Genomic DNA, 20,272 nt, shown 5'->3' on the forward strand with positions numbered 1-20,272 from the left:
ATGTTAAAAAATAGACACGCCTCTTGGGCGGTATTTTTAATACGTTCCTTTTCTTTGTGTTTTTTCCTTAATTTTTAAAAATACTTTCCCCTTTCATATATGCATACTTATGGCTTCCACCTCTCAAAAGTCATCGGAAAAAAAATCTTCATTTACCTCTCACTTATGCCATGTCGGTATTTATAGGGGTGGGTAGATCTTATCTAAGACAAACTGAGGCTGGGTCCGTATGACAAAAATGAAATTTATCGTAACAAAAAAGCTTAAAATATTTATTGGCAAATATTCCTAAAGCTTCAACAGAGTGTCTTCAGGTGTAAATTAATTTGCATCAGGATGTGTGTACTTCTAGACACTTAAAATGACTGTATTAGTTATCCCATGTTCCTGGGATCTTAACAAATGATGTGGATGGAGTGGGGGAGAGTGGTATTTAAGATGTGCTTTGTCTTTAATATTCTACTTACTGAATCATCATAGCTGTACTTCCTTTTAAAACTAACCTGACACCTCTAGGAAGACTTCGTGCATCTGAAAATAGGTACACAGAAAGGAAACAAACAGAAACGAAACGTGAAAACAACGCAGGAAAACTACAACTCACTGAGAGCTGTAGGTCCATATTGAATGGCCTAACATATGTGAAATTCAGGATCCAGAAGAGAGAGAAGAGGACAGAATTGGAGAGATACTATCCAAACATTATTCAAAAATAATGAACTAAAAGACAGAGATGATCCAATCGGATAAAAAATTTAGACCTCAATATATATTGTTCATGAGAAATCCACTATAAGGATAAAAAAAAAAAAGGCAGATTAATTAAAGCAAAAGAAATCACACCATAATCTAAACAAAGCTGGTGGGTGATTGGCTTCTCTAATGGCTCGGCAGGTTAAGGATCTGGCATTGCCACTGCTGTGGCTCAAGTTGCCCCTGTGGCATGGGTTCAATCTCTGGCCCAGGAACTTCTGCATGCCATAGGCTAGGCCAAAAAAAATCAACAACCAAGCTGGAGTGGCTATCCATATCAGATAGATGAGACATAAGAAAAGGAAGTTAAGAAATGACATGGGAGAGTTCCCATTGTGGCTCAGAAGCTTAAGGACCTAATGTTGTCTCTGTGAGATGTGTGTTCAATCCCTGGCCTTATTCAGAGGGGCGGGATCCTGCGTTGCCACAGGCTGCAGCATAGGTGGTAGAGGTGGCTTAGATTCAGCTTTGCTGTGGCCCCAATTCAGCCCCTGACATGAGAACTTCCATATGCCACAGCTATGGCTGTAAAAAGAAAAAAAAAATCATGTGGGACATTACAAAATGATTAAGCATTTAATTTACAAAGAATATAATTTAAATGTATATATACTTCAAAATAGGGCTTCAAAATAAGCAAGAATGGATAGAACAAGAGAAAGAGACAAAGCCGCGATTGTAGTTGGAGACTTTGGCATTCCTCTCTCAGGATTTAATAATAAATTAAACAGATAATCTAAAAATACATAAAGACCTGAATGGATTATCATCCAGCTTGGCCTTAATTGGCACCTACAGACCCTTGCACCCAATGCACAGAATCCACATTCCAATACACAAGGGTAATTCACCTTGATAGGCTGTATTTGTTTCCCATTAAACAAACTCAAGGATTTAAAAGTGTTGAAATCACATGAAGCATGTTTTCCATCCATAACACAATTAAACTAAAAATCAGTGAAAGAAAGCTATCTGGGAAGTCCTGAATGTTTAGAAATTAAATATACATCTAGAGATCAGGTAGGTCGAAAAAATTTGAAAAGGTCACTGAATTTTCAATTGAATAAAAATGAAAATGAACACAGAACATGTCTAGGATGCAGCTGAATGGGGCTTGATGCTTTTGTGGTTCCCAGGCTGCACCTGACATCCCCTCAGCTCAGCCGCACGGCAGGACTTGCCCTTTCTGCCCTTGAACTTTTCCGCCACCATTTGGGATGCTCGGGGCAACTGCTCAGAAATTCTTACAATGAAAGCACTTGGAGGTGCACGAAAGCTAAGACTCCATGGAGAAGCTCATGAATATTGGAGGCAACAAATATCAGATTCCAACCCCCAGGGAAATGATACCAAAGCAAATTCTACACATTTCTTTAGAGGGTACCCAAGCAGGATGGATACGCAGTTGCCCTAGAAATGGTATTTCCCTTCCTTTTCTCATATATCATTCCCATGTTTCTATGCCTGCTGACTGGGACCAATTCCCAAAATAAACCTACAGGCAAGCCATCTCCTCCCAGCTGTGGTTTTGGGAAGAACTCAGGATAAGCAAAGTTTATAAATGCTTTCCTTTGGATGATCTTTGCATATCATGCTCATCTTTGCTATTACAAATAATATTGTGGTGGATGTCATTATACGCATATATCTTTGCCACACATAGATATATAGGGGTGGGTTATTGGAACTAGGATATTAGAGTTCATGAATTTTCAATTTTGAGAAATCATGCCAATTTCCCATTTAACGATTTTAACTACTTATATTCTCGCCAAAGTTCTGAGAGTTGCTTGCTATTTATTGCAAATTATCTTTCTTTCCACTGCCTCTGTAGATTTCAGGGTGGCGAAGTTCAGTATGTCTTAATCCCAAGGTTAGCATGGTATCCATTAGAAATATGTTCATAAGTTCAATGGTTATATAGAAATAAATACTATTTCTGTAAAGAGAATCGGTAGGATGCAAGACCCAACATTCTAACCTTTCAGAATTCCATCAAAACAGAACGGAAGTGGATGTTCATAGTTCAGGTAATTGGCCAAAAGCTCTACAAATGTTTTAGTTTCCAATATTCATGTAATGGAAATGCTCATTCAACAATTATGAACATAGCAAGTAATACCAAAAACAAAAAAAATGGTTTGGGAATTATGTGCTTTCTTAGGAAGTAGCCTCATTGTTAATCATCTGAATCTTTTAAAAGAATTTATTTATAGGGGACTGTAGGAACGCTGTAGTAGTATTTTCACAATATACTTGATGGGTGGGTAAATCTGTAAGAAAAATAAAGGCTATAAATATTGAAATTTATGAAGGCTCAATTGCTCCAAACTTTTCTATTGCAGAAAAGTAGTTAAAATCTTAGTTGCTGACTTTCCCCCGGGATAAAATTTTTACTGGAAAGGTGGTTGGACTATGGAAACATTTACCAGCTGCAGGTATAATACTGTGTCTGTTGTCAGACTCACAATTTCATTGGTTTATTTCTGGAGGATTATTTAGATGGCTGTGGTCTTATATCCAGGCCCCAATGAAAGAGGGGAAAAAAAAAAGAAAGAAAGAAAGAAAAAGGAGCCTCTGAGGTGTGCCTTCTTATTGCAGAATAGTGATTTGTTATGCATTTGTCTGAGTTAAATATAGCAGCCAGTCATCTTGCACAGGCCTATATTATATTCTGCTCACTAAAAACAGAAACATTTGTTTGGATAGTTGAATTAGTCTCAATAAAAATCATAGCACCCTTCTCCATGCCTGCGTTTCTCAAAGATGGATTTGCAGTGCTTGTGATATAAATTTCACCAATTAATCAATAAGAATTGAAATTTGTTCGACTCATTCATGCCATCATCATTTACTCTGATTTGTTATTATTTTAACGATGGTGATTTTGCATGTGACATTCCTACTGGGGTAGCAATTATTTGGAAGGGGAGGGGGTTGACAGTTCACTCTCCTGGGTTATTAATCAGTTGGTGGGCTGTGGGCGAAAATTAATTAGGGATTACAAAAACCTTCCTTCGTTATATTAAATGGCTCACTGAAAACAAATAACCGTACTTGCATTAACTTTGTGAGGTCACAGATTAAAGACATTGAGTTGAATTCACTGCCGGTGATTTTTTGGTTCCCAAGCTGAGACCCACATAATGTCAAAGGTAGTCTACATGTAAAGGAAAGCCTAGGACTTCAACTCATGTTGCCATTTCTACTTGCTCCAGATGTTTGCTAGATCCCAAGGTCTACTATGATTTGATTGAAACTAATGCATTTTCAGCCATTTCCAACTGCCGTACGTGTAATGATTAAAGTCAAGAGAATTGAATCTTGATGTATGTTGATGGTTGCAAAATATTTGGTAATTTAAATCTATGCTAGCAGCACGCACAAGGCCCTGTTTGAGTTCAGGTAAGGTTCTGTTTTACTCCTGCACTTGAATGTTTACTGCCTGTTTCAAGAGAAAGATAAAGTGTATCAGGGACTGATCTGTCACAGTTCTCTCTCTCTCTCTTTTTTTTTTGGTTTTTTTGGGGGGCCACCTGCCGCACATGGAAGTTCCCAGGCTAGGAGTTGAACCGGAGCTGTAGTTCCTGGCCTATCCCACAGCCACAGCAATGCAGAATCCAAGCTGTGTCTGTGACCTACATCACAGCTCACAGCAATGCCTTATCCTTAACCCACTGAGGGAGGCCAGGGATCGAACCCCGAGTCCTCATGGATACTAGTCGGATTTCGTTACCACTGCACTATGATGGGAACTCTATTATTCTCTTTAGATGTTGTAAATTTTGTCTCACAAATTAAAAACAGCAAAGAATGCATTTATGTCTAACACAGTATCTGATCCTTAACCCACTGAGGGAGGCCAGGGATCAAACCCGAATCCTCATGGATACTAGTGGGATTCGTTTCCACTGTACCACAATGGGAACTCCTACTTACTGTCTCTTTAAATAAAGTATAGATCTTCTATTCTACAACTAATACACTTGACTATGAGCATTCCACCCCCAAATAAGGGAAAGAGAAAATTCCCTTTAAACATATGGAGTGATCTCAAACACTAGATTTCTATTATTGGCTATGGTTGACTTTTAAGGCAGTAATGTCACCCAGTATGGCAGTGTTTTAAAAAAAATCAGCTGTTCTTTGTCCTAATTATTCCACTTCCTGGAAATGATCATGAACAGGCCCAGACAGATTTTTACCTGCTAGAATGTCCAACAAACATTTTTTTAGGTAATCGAAAGACTGAAACAACCTACATCTCCAATAATATTTGATAAATTATGTCATAATTTTTGGCATTTAGTAAATGAATAATACCCTCAGGAAAGTAATGACAATAATACACACCATCTTATATAAAATAGATAGCACAGGGTAATCTACTCAATACTGTATAATAACCTATATGGGGAAAGAATCTGAAAAGGGATGGATATATGTATAAGTATCACTGATTTACTTTGCTGTAAACCTGAAACTAACACAACTGCGTAAGTCAACTATAATCCAATAAAATTTATTTTTTAAAAAGTTGCAGGGAGGCAGAGCAAGACGGCGGAGGAGTAAGAGGTCGCGCTCACCGTCTCCCACAAACACATCGAAAAAACACATCTACGTGTAAAAGGACTTGCACAGAACATCAACTGGATGCTGGCAGAAGAGCTTAAACTTCCAAAAAGGGCAAGAAACTCTTACATAACTGGGTAGAACAAAAGCAAATAAGAGAGAGAAAGAAAAGGAATCAAGAGGGGACTAGCATTCCTGAGGGGGGGCAGTGAAGGAGAAAAGGAACCGTCATCCTGGGAAGCCACCTAACTGGCAGAAAGATCAGCCGAGTCGGAAGGACCTCAAAGTCGCCGAGAAAAGTGCAGCAGCTGCACTGAGGACAGCAAAGCAGAGGGAGAGCCACACAGATCATCTGCACCACCAGCCTGGACACCACAGCCTGAGACGCTCGGGTGGGGATTGGGCACTGAGACGCAGGCTCCAGAGGTCAGTCCCAGGGAGAGGACTGGGGTTGGTGGTGTGGAGACAGCCTGAGGGGCTAAGGTGCGGTGCGCCACAGGCTGGAGAAGGGGACACCATGGCAAAGGGAACCCGGGGGAAGGTCTGGACCCGTAGGAGAGGCAAGGCACCAATGTTGGGGAGGGCGAGAGGAGGAGGGACAGACGCCATAGGAAACTCCCTCTGCCTGAGTGTGCGGGCGCACCCAAGGGTGGGGCAGCTCTGGCGCAGGCCACTAGTGGCAAGAAGCCACTTGCTACTCTATGGGGGACCCAGTGGCTCTGGCGCATATTGCAGGCAGTGAAAAGCCTCTTGCTTGTTTATGGGAGGTTGGGCACTTCTTGTGCAGGCTACCAATGGCCAGGCATCTCCTATGTGGGCTAAGGGCATCAGGGGGCTAAGTGTGATGCGGTGCCTACCAAGCACCATATGCTGTCACTTTCACTCCCCTGGGAACACACTCACCCTGCAGTTGCCACTGCCAAATGCTCTGGGAAGTTCCCAGACACTTGGCCACTGTCCCTTCCCAAGATGCTACAACTAGGAGAAGCTGGTGCAGCACCTCCTGCGTGGGCTAAGTGGGACAGGGTGCTTCTTGCATGGTCTGCAGGTGGCAGGAGCAAACCACTACAGTTACTCCTGACTCCAGAGGTGGGCATGGCCCACCGCCACTGGGGATACCTGAACAAAAATCACTTGCGTCCCCAACCACCTCAGAGGGCACCACAGAGAAGGACATTGCAGCAGAACACCACCTGTTGTTGCTGTCGCTCCCCTGGGAGCACACCTGCCCTGCTACTGCCACTGTCAAACACTCTGGGCAATGCCCAAACAGTTGATCATTGTCCCTTCCCAGGAACCTGCACCTAGGAGAAGCTTGTGCAACACTTCCTGAGGGGACTAAGCAGGATGAGGTGCTTCTTGCATGGTCTACAGGAGGTGGGTGCAAACCACTGCAGTTATCTCTGGCTCCAGAGGTGGGAGTGGACCGCCACCACTAGGGGTCCGTGAACAGGTACCACTTGCAGCCCCAGTCACCTCAAGGGTACCACAGAGAAAGGGCATTGTGACCAAACACCACCTGTTGGTGCTCCTGCACCCCTTGGAACACACCAGCTGTTGCCACTGCTGAATGCTCCGGGCAGTACCCACACAACTGATTTCTGTCACTTCCCAGAATCCTGCAACTAGGAAAAGCCTGTGCAGCACCTCCTATGTGGGCTAAGTAAGGTGGGTTATTTCATGCATGGTCTACAGGTTGTGGAGGCAAACCACCGCAGCTATCAATGACTCCAGAGACAGGCATGGCCCGCTACCACTAAGGGTCCCTGAACAAGTACCACATGTGCTTCCAATCATCTCAGAGGAGGGCACTGCAATTGAACACTAACTGTTGTTGCTCTCACTCCCCTGGGAACTCACTCACCCTGCTGCTGCTACTGCCAAATGCTCTGGTCACCTTGTAGATCTGCCTAGAGCTCAGTACTACTTCCCAGGGCCCTGCAACTAGGAGGAGCATGTGCCACCTTCCTGCAGGTCCTTGCTGCTGTTGAGAACCCAGTGACCAGGCACTGTCTGCTGGCCCTACCCATTGCCTCCTTCTCACTGAAAACACACTGAGCATCCTGGGGATAACAGCCTGCTCACGTTGAATAAAGAGACAGCAAATATTCAAACTCCCACACCAAAAATAAAGACTTATCCCCCCCCAAAAGAATATAAAGGGGTGCTCTGGCATAGAAGTAGCCTTACAAGCATACAGTTTGGCTTCCCCAAGCTTACATAAAAAGAAAAACATAAGCAAGATGAAGAAGCTCAGAAACCATTCCCAGTTAAAGGAATAGAAGAATTCACTTAAAGCAGTCAATAATGAAAGAGATCTCTGCAGTCTGACAGACATTGAGTTCAAAAGGGAGACAGTGAAAATACTGAAGGAATTAAGGCTGGGTATCAAGGAATTAAGAGAAGCTACAAACAGTAATGCAGATTCCCTTAGAAGAGAACTAGAAAATATAAGGAAGAGCCAAGAAAAATTAGAAAATTCATTTGCAGAGATGCAAACTCAGTTAAAGGCAATAAAGAGCAGAATGACTAATGGAGAGGAACAAATTAGTGACGTGGAAGATAGAATAATGGAAATCACCCAATCAGGACAGCAGACAGAAAATCAAATGAAGAAACATGAAAACAATATAAAAGATCTATGGGATAATATAAAGTGGGCCAATCTATGCATAATAGGAATTACAGAAGGAGAAGAAAAAGAAAAGGGGATTTAAAAAATATATTTGAGGAAATTATCTCTGAAAATTTTCCAAATCTAAAGGAAACTGATATCAAGACATAGGAAAAACAGAGGGCCCCCCAAAGACATAATAAAAATGGCAAAAGATAAAGAGAGGATCCTAAAGTCAACAAGAGAAAAGCAAAGCATTAATTATAAGGGAACCCCCCCCATAAGGCTATCAGCAGATTTCTCTACAGAAACATTACAGGCCAGAAGGAAGTGGCAAGATATATTTAAAGTGCTGAAAGGAAGAAATTTGCAACCTAGAATACTCTATCCAGCAAGAATATCATTTAAAATAGAAGGGGAAATAAAGAATTTCTCCAACAAACAAAAGATAAAAGAGTACAGCAATACTAAACCCATTCTAAAGATATACTGAAAGGGCGTCTCTAAATGAAAGAAGAAGAAGAAATAGAATGGAGGAAACCACAATTGGAAAGCAATCACTTAAATAAGCCAGCATACAGATCTAAACATGAAGATGTTAAAATAAATAAATAATAAAAGACATCAAAATCATACAATGTGGGGAAGGAGAGTACGAAAATATAGATTTTTTTTATTTTATTTTAATGTTGTGTCTGAGTCCATATGACTATTAGGCTAAAGCAGGCAGATATAAGAAGGGGTTAACATACTTAAAAAACAGGGCAACCACAAATCAAAACTGAGCATTACAGTCACAAAAACCAAAAAGAAAAGTACTCAAGCATAAAATAAATGGAAACCATCCCACCAAAAAAAAAAGGAAGAGAAACATAGAATCAACTGGAAAACAAGGTTTAAAATAGCAATAAATATACATATCTATCAATAATCACCTTAAATGTCAATGGACTGAATGCTCCAATCAAAAGACACAGACTGGCAGATTGGATAAAAAAGCAAAAACCTTCCATCTCCTGTCTACAGGAGACTCACCTTAGTGCAAAAGACACATATAGATTGAAAGTGAGGGGATGGGAAAAGATATTTCATGCTAATGGACAAGACAGGAAAGCAGGAGTTGCAATACTCATATCAGACAAAATATACTTTAAAATGAAAGCTATAAAGAAAGACAAAGAAGGACACTATTTAATGGTAAAAGAATCCATTCAAGAAGAGGGTATTACAATCATCAGTATATATGCCCCTAATATAGGAGCACCCAGAGACCTACAATGAATACTAACATCCATAAAAGGAGAAATTGACAGGAATATGATAAGAGTAGGAGACTTTAACACCCCACTTGCATCAATGGACAGATCCTCTAGACAGAAAATCAGTAAGGCAACAGAGATCCTAAATGACGCAATAGAAAAATTAGACTTAATTGATATTTTCAGGACATTTCATCAAAAAAAAAAATCAGAATATACATTCTTCTCAAGTGCACATGGAACATTCTCAAGGATTTACCACATACTGGGCCACAAAGTTAACCTCAACAAATTTAAGAGTATAGAAATTATTTCAGCTATCTTCTCTGACCACAATGGCATAAAACTAGAAATTAACCACAGGAAAAGAAATGAGAAAAAACTTACTACATAGAGACTAAACAACATGGTACCAAAAAACCAATGGGTCAATGAGGAAATCAAGAAGGAAATTAAAAAATACCTCAAGACAAATGATAATGAAGACACAACCACTCAAAATCTATGGGGTGCTTCCAAAGCAGTGCTCAGAGGGAAATTCATAGTAATACAGTCTTTCCTCAAAAAAAGAAGAAAAATCGTATCTAGTATCTAATATACAGCACAAATGAAACTTTCCACAGAAAAGAAATCATGGACTTGGGCAATAGACTTGTGGTTGCCTGGAGGGAGGGGAGGGAGTGGGATGGATTGGGAGCTTGGCGTTACTGGATGCAAACTATTGCCTTTGGAATGGATTAACAATGAGGTCTTGCTGTGTATCACTGAGAACTAGGTCTAGATACTTACAGCAGGGCATGACAATGTCTACATGTATGTGTAACTGGGTCCCTCTGCTGTACAGTGGGGGAAAAAAATTGTGTTGGGGAAATAATGAGAAAAATAAATAAACGTAAAAATTTTTAAAAAAGAAGAAAAATTTCAAATTGACGACTTATCCCACCACATAAATGAATCAGAAAAAGAAGAACAAGCAAAACTTAAAGTCAGCAGATGAAAGGAAATCATAAAGATCAGAGAGGAAATCAATAAAATAGAGATCCAAAAAACAATAGAAAAAAATCAGTCAAACCAAGAGCTGGTTCTTTGAAAAGGTAAACACAATTGACAAACCTCTGGCCAGACTCACCAAGAAGAGGAGAGAAAAAACCCAAATAAACAAAATAAGAAATGAAAAATGAGAAGTCGCAATGGATACTGCAGAAAGACAAAAAAACATGAGAGAATACTATAAACAATTGTATGCCAACAAATTTAACTACCTAGAAGAAATGGAGAACTTTCTAGAGACTTATGGCCTGCCAAAACTGAATCAAGAAGAAATAGATCAACTGAACAGACTGATCGCTAGAAATGACATGGAACATATCATAAAAACACTCCCTACAAATAAAAATCCAGGACCTGATGGCTTCACAGGTGAATTCTACCAAACATACAAAAAGGAACTTACACCCATCCTCCTTAAACTTTTTCAAAAGGTTGAAGAAGAAGGAACACTTCCAAAGACATTCTATGATGCCACTATCACCCTAATCCCCAAAACAGACAAAGATACCACCAAAAAAGAAAACTATAGGTCAATATCTTTGGTGAATATAGATGCAAATATTCTCAACAAAATTTTAGCTAACCAAATCCAACAAGATATAAAAAAGATCATACACCACGACCAGGTGGGATTCATCCCAGGTGCACAAGGATGCTTCAACATATGCAAATCAATCAACATCATACACCACATTAACAAGCATCAAAAACCACATGATCATCTCAATAGATGCAGAAAAAGCATTTGACAAGGTCCAACACCAACTCATGATCAAAACTCTTAACCAAAGTGGGTATAGAGGGAACATACCTTAACATAATAAAAGGCATTTATGGCAAACCCACAGCAAATATAATACTCACTGGAGAAAAACTGAAAGCCTTCCAATAAAATCTGGAACAAGACAAGAATGCCCATTCTCACCAGTTATTCCACCTTGTATTGGAAGTCCTAGCCACAGCAACCAAACAAAAGAAATAAAAGGCATCCAAATAGGAAGAGAAGAGGTAAAACTGTCACTGTGTGCAGATGTAATGATACTATATATAGAAAACCCTAGGGACTCAACCCAAAAACTGCTTGAACTGATCAACATATTCAGCAAAGTAGCAGGCCCTAAGAGTAACATTCAGAAATCAGTCGCATTTCTATATACTAACAATGAAATATTTAAAAAGGATACAAAAATACAATATCTTTTAAAATTACACCCCAAAAAATCAAATACCTGGGAATAAACCTTTCCAAGGAGGTGAAAGACTTATATGCTGAGAACTATAAAACATTAATCAAGAAAATTAAAGAAGATGCAAAGAAATGAAAAGATATTACATGCACCTGGGTTGGAAAAATTAATATTGTAAAAATGGCTATGCTACCCAAAGCAATCTACAGATTCAATGCAATCCCTATGAAATTACCCATGACATTTTTCACAGGACTAGAAAAAACAATCCAAAAATTTATGTGGACCCACAAAAGACCCAGAAGTGCCAAAGCAATCCTGAGGAACAAACACCAAGCAGGAGGCATAACTCTCCCAGACTTCAGGCAATATTACAAAGCCACAGTCATCAAGACAGTGTGGTACTGGTACCAAAACAGACAGACAGGCCAATGGAACAGAATAGAGAACCCAGAAATAAGCCCAGACACCTATGGTCAATTTATCTTTGATAAAGGAGGCAAGAACATACAATGGGGAAAAGACAGTCTTTTCAGCAAGTATTGCTGGGAAACCTGGACAGCTGCATGCAAATCAATGAAACTAGAACACATCCTCACACCATGAACAAAAAATAAACTCAAAATAGCTTAATGACTTAAATATAAGACTTAAATATAAGACAAGATAACATCAAACTCCTGGAAGAGAACATAGGCAAAACATTCTCTGACATCAACCTTACAAATGTTTTCTCAGGTCAGTCTCCCAAAGCAACAGAAATAACAGCAAAAATAAACCAATGGGATCTAATCAAACTGACGAGATTTTGTACAGCAAAGAAAGCCAAAAAGAAAACAAAAAAGACAACTTACAGAATGCGAGGAAATAATTTCAAATGATGCAACTGACAAGGGCTTAATCTCTCAGATATACAAACAACTTATACAACTCAACAGCAAATAAGCCAACAACCCAACTGAAAAATGGGCAAAAGACTTGAATAGACATTACTCCAAGGAAGATATACAAATGGCCAACAAGCACATGAAAAAATGCTCAACATCCCTGATAATTAGAGAAATGCAAATCAAAACTACCATTAGGAACCACCTCACACCAGTCAGAATGGCCATAATTAATCAGTCCACAAATAACAAATGCTTGAGAGCTTGTGTGGAGAAAAGGGAACCCTCCTGCACTGTTGGTGGGAATGTAAGTTGGTACAACCACTTTGAAAAACAGTGTGGAGGTACCTTAGAAAACTATGCATAGAACTACCATATGACCCAGCAATCCCACTCTTGGGCATATATCTGGACAAAACTTTTCTTAAAAAAACACACGTACCCTCATGTTCATTGCAGCACTATTCACGATAGTCAAGACGTGGAAACAATCTAAATGTCCATCAACAAATGATTGGATTAGGAAGATGTGGTATATATACACACAGCAGAATACTACTTAGCCACAAAAAAGAATAAAATAATGCCATTTGCAGCAACATGGATAGAACTAGAGACTCTCATACTGAGTGAAGTCAGAAAGAGAAAGACAAATATCATATGATATCACTTATATCTGGAATCTAATATATGGCACAAATGAACCTTTCCACAGAAAAAAAAAAATCATGGACTTGGAGAATAGACTGTGGTTGCCAAGGGGGAGGGGGAGGGAGTGGGATGGATGGGGTGCTTGGGGTTAATAGATGCAGACTATTGCCTTTGGAATGGATTAGCAATGAGATCTTGCTGTATAGTGCTGGGAACTATGTCTGATCACTTATGATGGAACATGATAATGTTAGAAAAAAGAGTGTATACTTGTATGTGTAACTGGGTCACTATGCTGTACAGCAGAATATTGACAGAACCCTGTAAACCAGCTATAATGAAAAATAAAAATAAAGATCCCCAAAAATTAAAAAGTTGCAAAATATGATATGCATTGTGAAGGTCCATGTTTTAAAAACAAAAAAGCATATGCAAATAAATACTTAAGAGATTATCATTCTTTTTTTACTCTCTATTTTTAATATTGATGTTAATGTGTACTCTCAATGCATGCCTTTTATAATATGTAAACGATGAGTGTCATTTTATTTAATGCCCAAGTGTTTGTAAATTCAACTTAATATTGCTAAATAAGCTTGGTTTTCTTCATTAGCACATTGCATGGGCCCTTGTCATTATCAGGAATGATTTGTAACCCTTGAGGTCGCGCCCTCTTTCACAAATGTGACAGGAATCCTAGAGTTTAGTATTCTTTTGCTATGTGGTTAAAGAATAGTCTAGTTCAGCATTGAAAACTTTTCTCCTGTGTATGATGAACAGAATAATGGCTCCCCCCAAATGCTTCTGTCCTAATTCCTAGAACCTATAAACAAGTTACCTTACATGCAAAAGGGACTCTGCACACACGATTAAGTTAAAGGTACTGAGATGGGGAGGTCCTCCTGCATTGTCTGGGTGGGCACACTGTAATCACTGTGGTCCTTACAAGTATAAGAGGAAAGCAGGAGACTTGAAGATGTGCTGATGCAAAGAGAGACCAGACTGACTGAGGAGGCCATGAACCTGGAAGGTAGGCAACTTCCAGAAGCTAGAGAAGGCAAAGAAATGGATTTTCCCCAGAGCCTCCAGGAGGAACCTAGCCTTACCAACTCCTTGAATTTAGAACTTTTGACCTCCAGAACCATAAGAGAATGAATGAGTGCTGTTTTAAGACATGCTTGTGTTGCTTTGGTATAGCAGCAATAGAAAACTCATTCACTTTGGAAGGCAGACTTTGCTTCTGAATTCCTTGGCCATTCCAGCACAGAACCGAGTTAGACATTCAGAAAGACCTGTCTGATTTCCTTTTCTTTAACTCTCCAAGGATGACTTCAGCTATTTCCCAAAATGTAAGCATTTACCTGCTCCATCATTTAAAACAACAACAACAAAAAAAACCCCTTAAAACATCAATTTGGCTAACAAAGAAGCCATGAATACCTCCTCCTTTTGCAAACCAGAGCAAGAGAGGTGCTCAACGCACAGCAGGAATGTGAACAAGAAAGTCCCCCGAGGCAACATCCCTCTCAGCCAGGGATTCCCCAAGTTTGAGTCTGCTGTGTGCCAAGCAGTTTCAAACGCCTACCAAAAGAGCAGGTGAAAATGTGGTTATAATCTATGTGATGACAGTTTCTCATACTTTATGAAGAGAACAGAGCCACTTATGCACATCTGCTCTACCCTGGATGGTGTTTGCTCTGTATGAGAACCTGGCACCGTTTCTAAATGCACCACAATATGTGTAAAGATCCTTCTTGCTTTTCTCTTCAATAACATAGCTATAATCACAAAAAGAATACACATTTAATGAAGAGATCTTGGAAAAAACTAAAAAGCATGGGGCAAAAATAAACAGCCCATAATACTGTCAAAATGTTGTACTTTTTCTCTATTCTTTCTTTCTCTTTATGCAGGAGCTTAAATAGACAACACCTAAAAAATGAAGTTGTCATTTCTGCTGTGGTACCACATTCTGTTACTTATTCTTCTGAGTTCCGTGGTTATCATTTAGTCACTAAATATCATCTACTGGGTCTCTGGTTCTGATTCTGGCATGGAACCTTGTTAAAACACACATTACTGGACTCTAAACCTAGGGTTCAGTAAGTCTAAGCAAGGGACCCTCGAATTTGCATACTGACAAATTCCCAAGTGGTGTGGATATTGTTGATTCAGTGACCATATTTTGAAAATCATGAATGTATATAGAAGAATATTAGCTGACATCGGAATGTATTTTATATTCATGTTATCTTTTTCACTTCCCATTATTATTTCCTTACTTATTTTAAAATTATGTCTACTCGGCACATTTGGAGGGTTGCAGGACTATACGCGGTCTTTAGTTAGCAGGGGAAGAAGGGCTCCTGTTCAGAAAATCTAAGAACAAAATATTTTTGCCTCAACTCTATGAATATTTCTGGTAATCATGACATTGAAATCATTGAGATAATTTGGGTCAAAATGTCAACAAACTTTGCATGGGGCAACGGAAATTCTATGTGTGATGGTATCTTTCAAAAAATCCTTTTTGGAGTTCCCGTCGTGGCTCAGTGGTTAACGAATACAACTAGGAACCATGAGGTTGCAGGTTCGGTCCCTGCCCTTGCTCAGTGGGTTAACGATCCGGCATTGCCGTGGGCTGTGGTGTAGGTTGCAGACGCGGCTCGGATCCCGCGTTGCTGTGGCTCTGGCGTAGGCCGGTGGCTACAGCTCCGATTGGACCCCTAGCCTGGGAACTTCCATATGCCGCGGGAGCGGCCCAAGAAATAGCAAAAAGACAAAAAAAAAAAAAAACCCTTTTAACTAAAATTTTTTTATAGTACATGTTTTCCAGGTAGTTCTTAAAACAGTTTTTGTTGTTTTGTTTTGTTTTTTTAATTGAACCTTTTAAAAAAAAAAAAAATGGACTAACTGAAAGGGCTGGCTGGCAGCCTTGGAATGTAGGAAATCCAAGCTGTTCTGGTTGCACAATCCAAATGTAAACAGCCTTTCTTGTCATTTGTTGGCATACTGTTTGGGACACCGGGTTATTTCACTTTATTGAAATTTCTCTCATGAAAAATGCATGGAACAGCCTTCAGTTCTGCCAAACCCTCGTGTATTTACCTCACTGGGTGCAGTAAAGATTTGTGTGTAAACATATGGACAACCCTGGTACTGCCCGAATCAAGCATAGAACGAGCATTATTCTAACAGCCCATAGGAAAAAAGTGTCGCATAGATAAACTGTGCACTGGCATCCACTTTCGTCCTAAACCCTTTCCAGAACATTCCTGCTGACCTGTGCTCCTGTGACAAGAAACTCTTCTGTGGGTTGAAATCCTGGACTGGAGAAAGGGAGATTTTTTATGGTCATAGGTACAGGGACCTCTTCCCCAAACCCCAAATTGAGAACAAGGTATTCATAAGCTAATCTATCGACTGTGAATTTATCAATAGGATGTGCCTTAGGACATCATAAATAGTAAATCCAGTTTGGTTAGCTACTTAGAATAATCACCTTTACTGAATAAAATAATTATGTGAAATGAAAACTAAATCATGAGAGCCATAGCATAGCAGATACCATGATGGCAGGTAGAACTTCTAAAATTTTGCAGCCAGAACCAGTTGGTTAAAGTAGTAAAAATGTACAGCTGTGGTTCTAGGGCCTCAGCACAGAGGGGATACGGCGAGCCAACCAAAATGCCGCCAAGTATGTAAATACATATGTCAAGTTTTAATTAATATAGATGCCCAGCTTCTAAACTGTGCGATTTGAGGCCCCATCCTCTCTCACCTATCTTCAGTTCACTTTGACAAGCCCCACATAGGTCTATTCTGTGGCTTCTCGTGATGCACATTAGGAAGTCTTATCCCACACGTGTTGAGAGTGCCACCAGATCTGGATTCAGAAAGACCCTGGTCCAGACTGGCGTGAGGCGACAGTATTCTGTCCGGCCTCCCGGGCTGCTGCATGGTTTTCGTCTGTGCCAGCTCCCAGAGCTCTGCCTCACTGCCCAGAGCCAGCAGCCGTGTCTCCTGGCTGAAGGTCTGTCCACACACTATGTCAGTGCTTTTAAGACAGTGTCCCTGGAGGAGCAGCTTTGCTTGGAAACTTGTTAAAAATAATAAAAATTCTTGAGACCCACACCTATGAAATGAGAAACTCTGTTTTACCGAGGCCTCTGGGTGTTTCTGATGCTCCTGACCTTTCAGAGTCAGTGGGCTATAGACACCGACTTTGTGGACAAGGAGAGTCTCCATTGCTTAGGATTTCACAGCAATGGAGACTCCTGACAACTCTTGGTATGTGTGTCATCCTGAGAGGGTTTTTTGTTTGTTTGTTTTTTTCTTGTTTTGGGGGGTTTTTTTTTGGCTAATCCCACAGCATGCAGAAGTTCCCAGGCCAGGGATCAAACCCATGTCTCAGCAGTGACAGCACCAGATCCTTAACTGCTAGGCCACCAGGGAACTCTGATTTTTAAATTTTCATCTGTTTATTTTTTGTCTCTTTGTGGGACTGACTCTTTCTTAGCCATCCTTCCTTCTTCATCTCACTTCCCTAATTCCCCACTGGTGTTTCCCAGGGAAAACTCTTTTAAAAACGTGCATTCTACTATAATGTTCTATATCAATCAAACCGCCAAACACAAACAAAACAGTTTTATATTAATCCTCTGCTTCTGGAGAAATCAGCTAAAGACATATTATAAGCTACTATCTCTCTCAAATTAACAATTCTTTTGTTCCCTCAGTGTCCTTTTATGAGAAATACAGGTAATAAATACCTACTGCTCATGGTTGCACGTATATTAGTTAAGATGAGGCAGTCACGGAGTTCCCTGGTGGCATACTGGTTAAGGACTTGGCATTGTCACTGCTGTGGTTTAGGTTCGATCCCTGGCCCAGAAATTTCTGTATGCCTAGGGTGGCCTCTCCCCCCCAAAAAAGATAAGACAGGAGTTCCCACCGTGGTACAACAGTATCAATGGCATCTCTGCAGCACCAGGACACAGGTTCGATTCTGCACAGCACAGTAGGTTAAAGCATCTAGTGTTGCCGCAGCTGTGGCATAGAATCTGATCCCTGGCCAAGGAACTCCATATGCCTTGGGGTGGCGAAAAAATTAAAATTAATAAAAAGAAAGAAAGAAAGATAAGGCATCCACCTGGGGGGGCATGGTTAGCACTCACTGAGATATCCTTCTCACCGCCCCCCCCGTTTCTTCTCTCATATACTCTGCTTTCCCTTTGCTGGTGTTATTGTTATTCATTCAATTATAATCATCATCACATCATCACCCACATAACATTTATAAACAGTACTTTAGAATGAAGATCCATAAATATAATGTAAGTTGGAAATCATTTCATGATAACAATAAAGGTATAGGAATAAAGCCCACTTGGATACAGAAGTGAAACTGCTAGCATGCTGCTGAGCAAGTAAGACAACAAGTGCATCTGATATCCAGAAAGAAGCCTGGGCTCATCCGGAGAGCATGCTGCTCTGGACCATCCCCCACATCCCCCAGCTCACAGAATACCCGACTTGGGCAAGGTCACCCTGAGACTGTGATGAAAGAGACAAAACAAGGCCACGTCACGCTAGATCATTTGGTCTAAGCACAGAATAAAAAAAAGTCCTGCTAGTGCCACCCACCAAATACGAATGCCACTCTCTCTTGGCTAAAAAGGGGGATGGATATTTGACCACCTAGAGCTTTATCCTCATCTAGTGTCCCCTCGGTCGGTATAGGCAAGATTTATTAAGATAATCATAGAATGGTCCTGCTTGATCCAACGTAGAGCCACCTCTGGCTTTCTTACCCTTCATTAAATCACCCAACTAAAGCCCAATTCTTAGAACAGGTTCTTTCTAACAGCGTCTAACTGAAACACCCCCCGGGTTGTTCATGGTACATGGCCTTCTCTTCTGCGACGAACAATAAGCCCGAATTGTTTAACTACAGCTGTGTTTTTGGTGGTGTTTGTCTGAAGGGTATTGGCACCGCTACAAAGAATATAAAGGAAGCAATGTTTTCATCCAGAAACCTGGTCATGGAGGAGATGTCATAAAAAGACACAGGGGAATCGGTAGAGCTTTCAGTTGGAGTTTTGTTGTGGCTGTTGTTTATTTGCTTGTGGTGACCCTCGTCTTATTTATTGTCCAGGCTCTTCCTCCCAGTGTGTTGGAAGACTTTACAATCAGCATTGTTCTTGTTACAATAACAAAATTTTCAATAACACACAGGGCCCTTCATATTATACACGTGATGCTATTCAGACAACACCTCCTTCTCCTCTCTGGTGAAAAAATGAAAAAATGAGAAAGTATAAAGCAGGGCAATGATTCCCAGGAAGGGATAATCTGTGTGGCATGACAAAAATATGTGGATGACAGATAATTAATAATATGACAAACCCATATGCTTGTTTCAAAATGAATGAGGCAGATAAGTCCTATAGGGGGTCAGAAAAGGAAAAATGGATTAGGAAAGGTTATGACCATGAGCCTGGCATGTCGAAATGTAAAGCCTCAGGGATAATGATCCGGCAGGGAGATACTCGGTCAATAAAGGTCTGGGGAGCCAGCAAACTCTATCATCATGTAGCGAACGAGGGAGACCATTTAGAAGGCATATTTCTTCAAGCGGTCAAAGAAAATTTGAATCCCCTAATTTTCAGTCAGGTTGGCGAACTGGAGATCCTTAAACTGAGAGGAGATACTTGAGACTTTCTCTATATAGTAGAATTCTAAGGATGTAACCCCTCAAGGCTCTGGTCCCTTTGTTAGTCAACCAAGCATGAACCTAGGCGAGGTACTACCGTGAAGAAATTTGCAGGTGTAACTAAAGTTAACAGTCAGCTGATCATAAGATAATCCTAGGTTATCTGGAGGCCCAATGTAATCGCTTTTAAGCAGAAGAGGAAGGCCGAAGAACAGTCGGAGAAATACGGCAGAAGGAATTAGATTGATGGAACGTATGAGGGACCTGACCCACTGTTACTGGAGGAAGGTTGCATGTTGGGCATGAGAATGAGCATGTCCGAGAGCCCGTGAGGGAGTGGGGACCTCAGACCTACTATTGCAAGGAACCCAAATGAGCTTGCAAAAGGATTCTCCCCACAGCATCCCTCTAAGTGCCCAGACAACTGGGCACCTCTATTTTGGACATATGCAACCTGAAGCAGAGAAGCCAGAAAAGCCATCTGTACTCCTGAAGGATGGGCTTTGACATAACAAATGTTTTATGTGGCAGAGTTTATGGTAATTTGTTACTGCAGCAATAGAAAGTTTAGTTTGAAGATCCAT

At 40.4% G+C, this 20,272-nt stretch overlaps 2 long non-coding RNA genes across 6 annotated transcripts in view; one reads left to right on the forward strand and one right to left on the reverse strand.

Annotated features, from left to right (window-relative positions):
- Nucleotides 1–7,935, forward strand: part of LOC110255978 (uncharacterized) — an 867,249-nt gene extending 859,314 nt beyond the window's left edge. For 3 of the 4 annotated variants that reach the window (XR_014820806.1, XR_014820808.1, XR_014820807.1), the window contains one exon: nt 5,291–7,935. This is a non-coding gene — a long non-coding RNA (uncharacterized LOC110255978). The remainder of the gene's footprint in view (nt 1–5,290) is intronic. The other variant, XR_014820809.1, reaches the window with a different exon arrangement.
- The window catches only part of LOC146398029 (uncharacterized), a 473,250-nt gene that overhangs the window by 23,287 nt on the left and 429,691 nt on the right, over nt 1–20,272 (reverse strand). The gene's annotated exons all lie outside the window — the stretch shown is intronic.

The sequence above is a fragment of the Sus scrofa genome, chromosome 12 (assembly GCF_054392235.1).
Source record: "Sus scrofa isolate SSC_HxYL_T2T_F1_AM1 chromosome 12, Sscrofa_HxYL_maternal_Yorkshire_Landrace_v2.0, whole genome shotgun sequence".
In the NCBI taxonomy this organism is placed as follows: Eukaryota; Metazoa; Chordata; class Mammalia; order Artiodactyla; family Suidae; genus Sus; species Sus scrofa.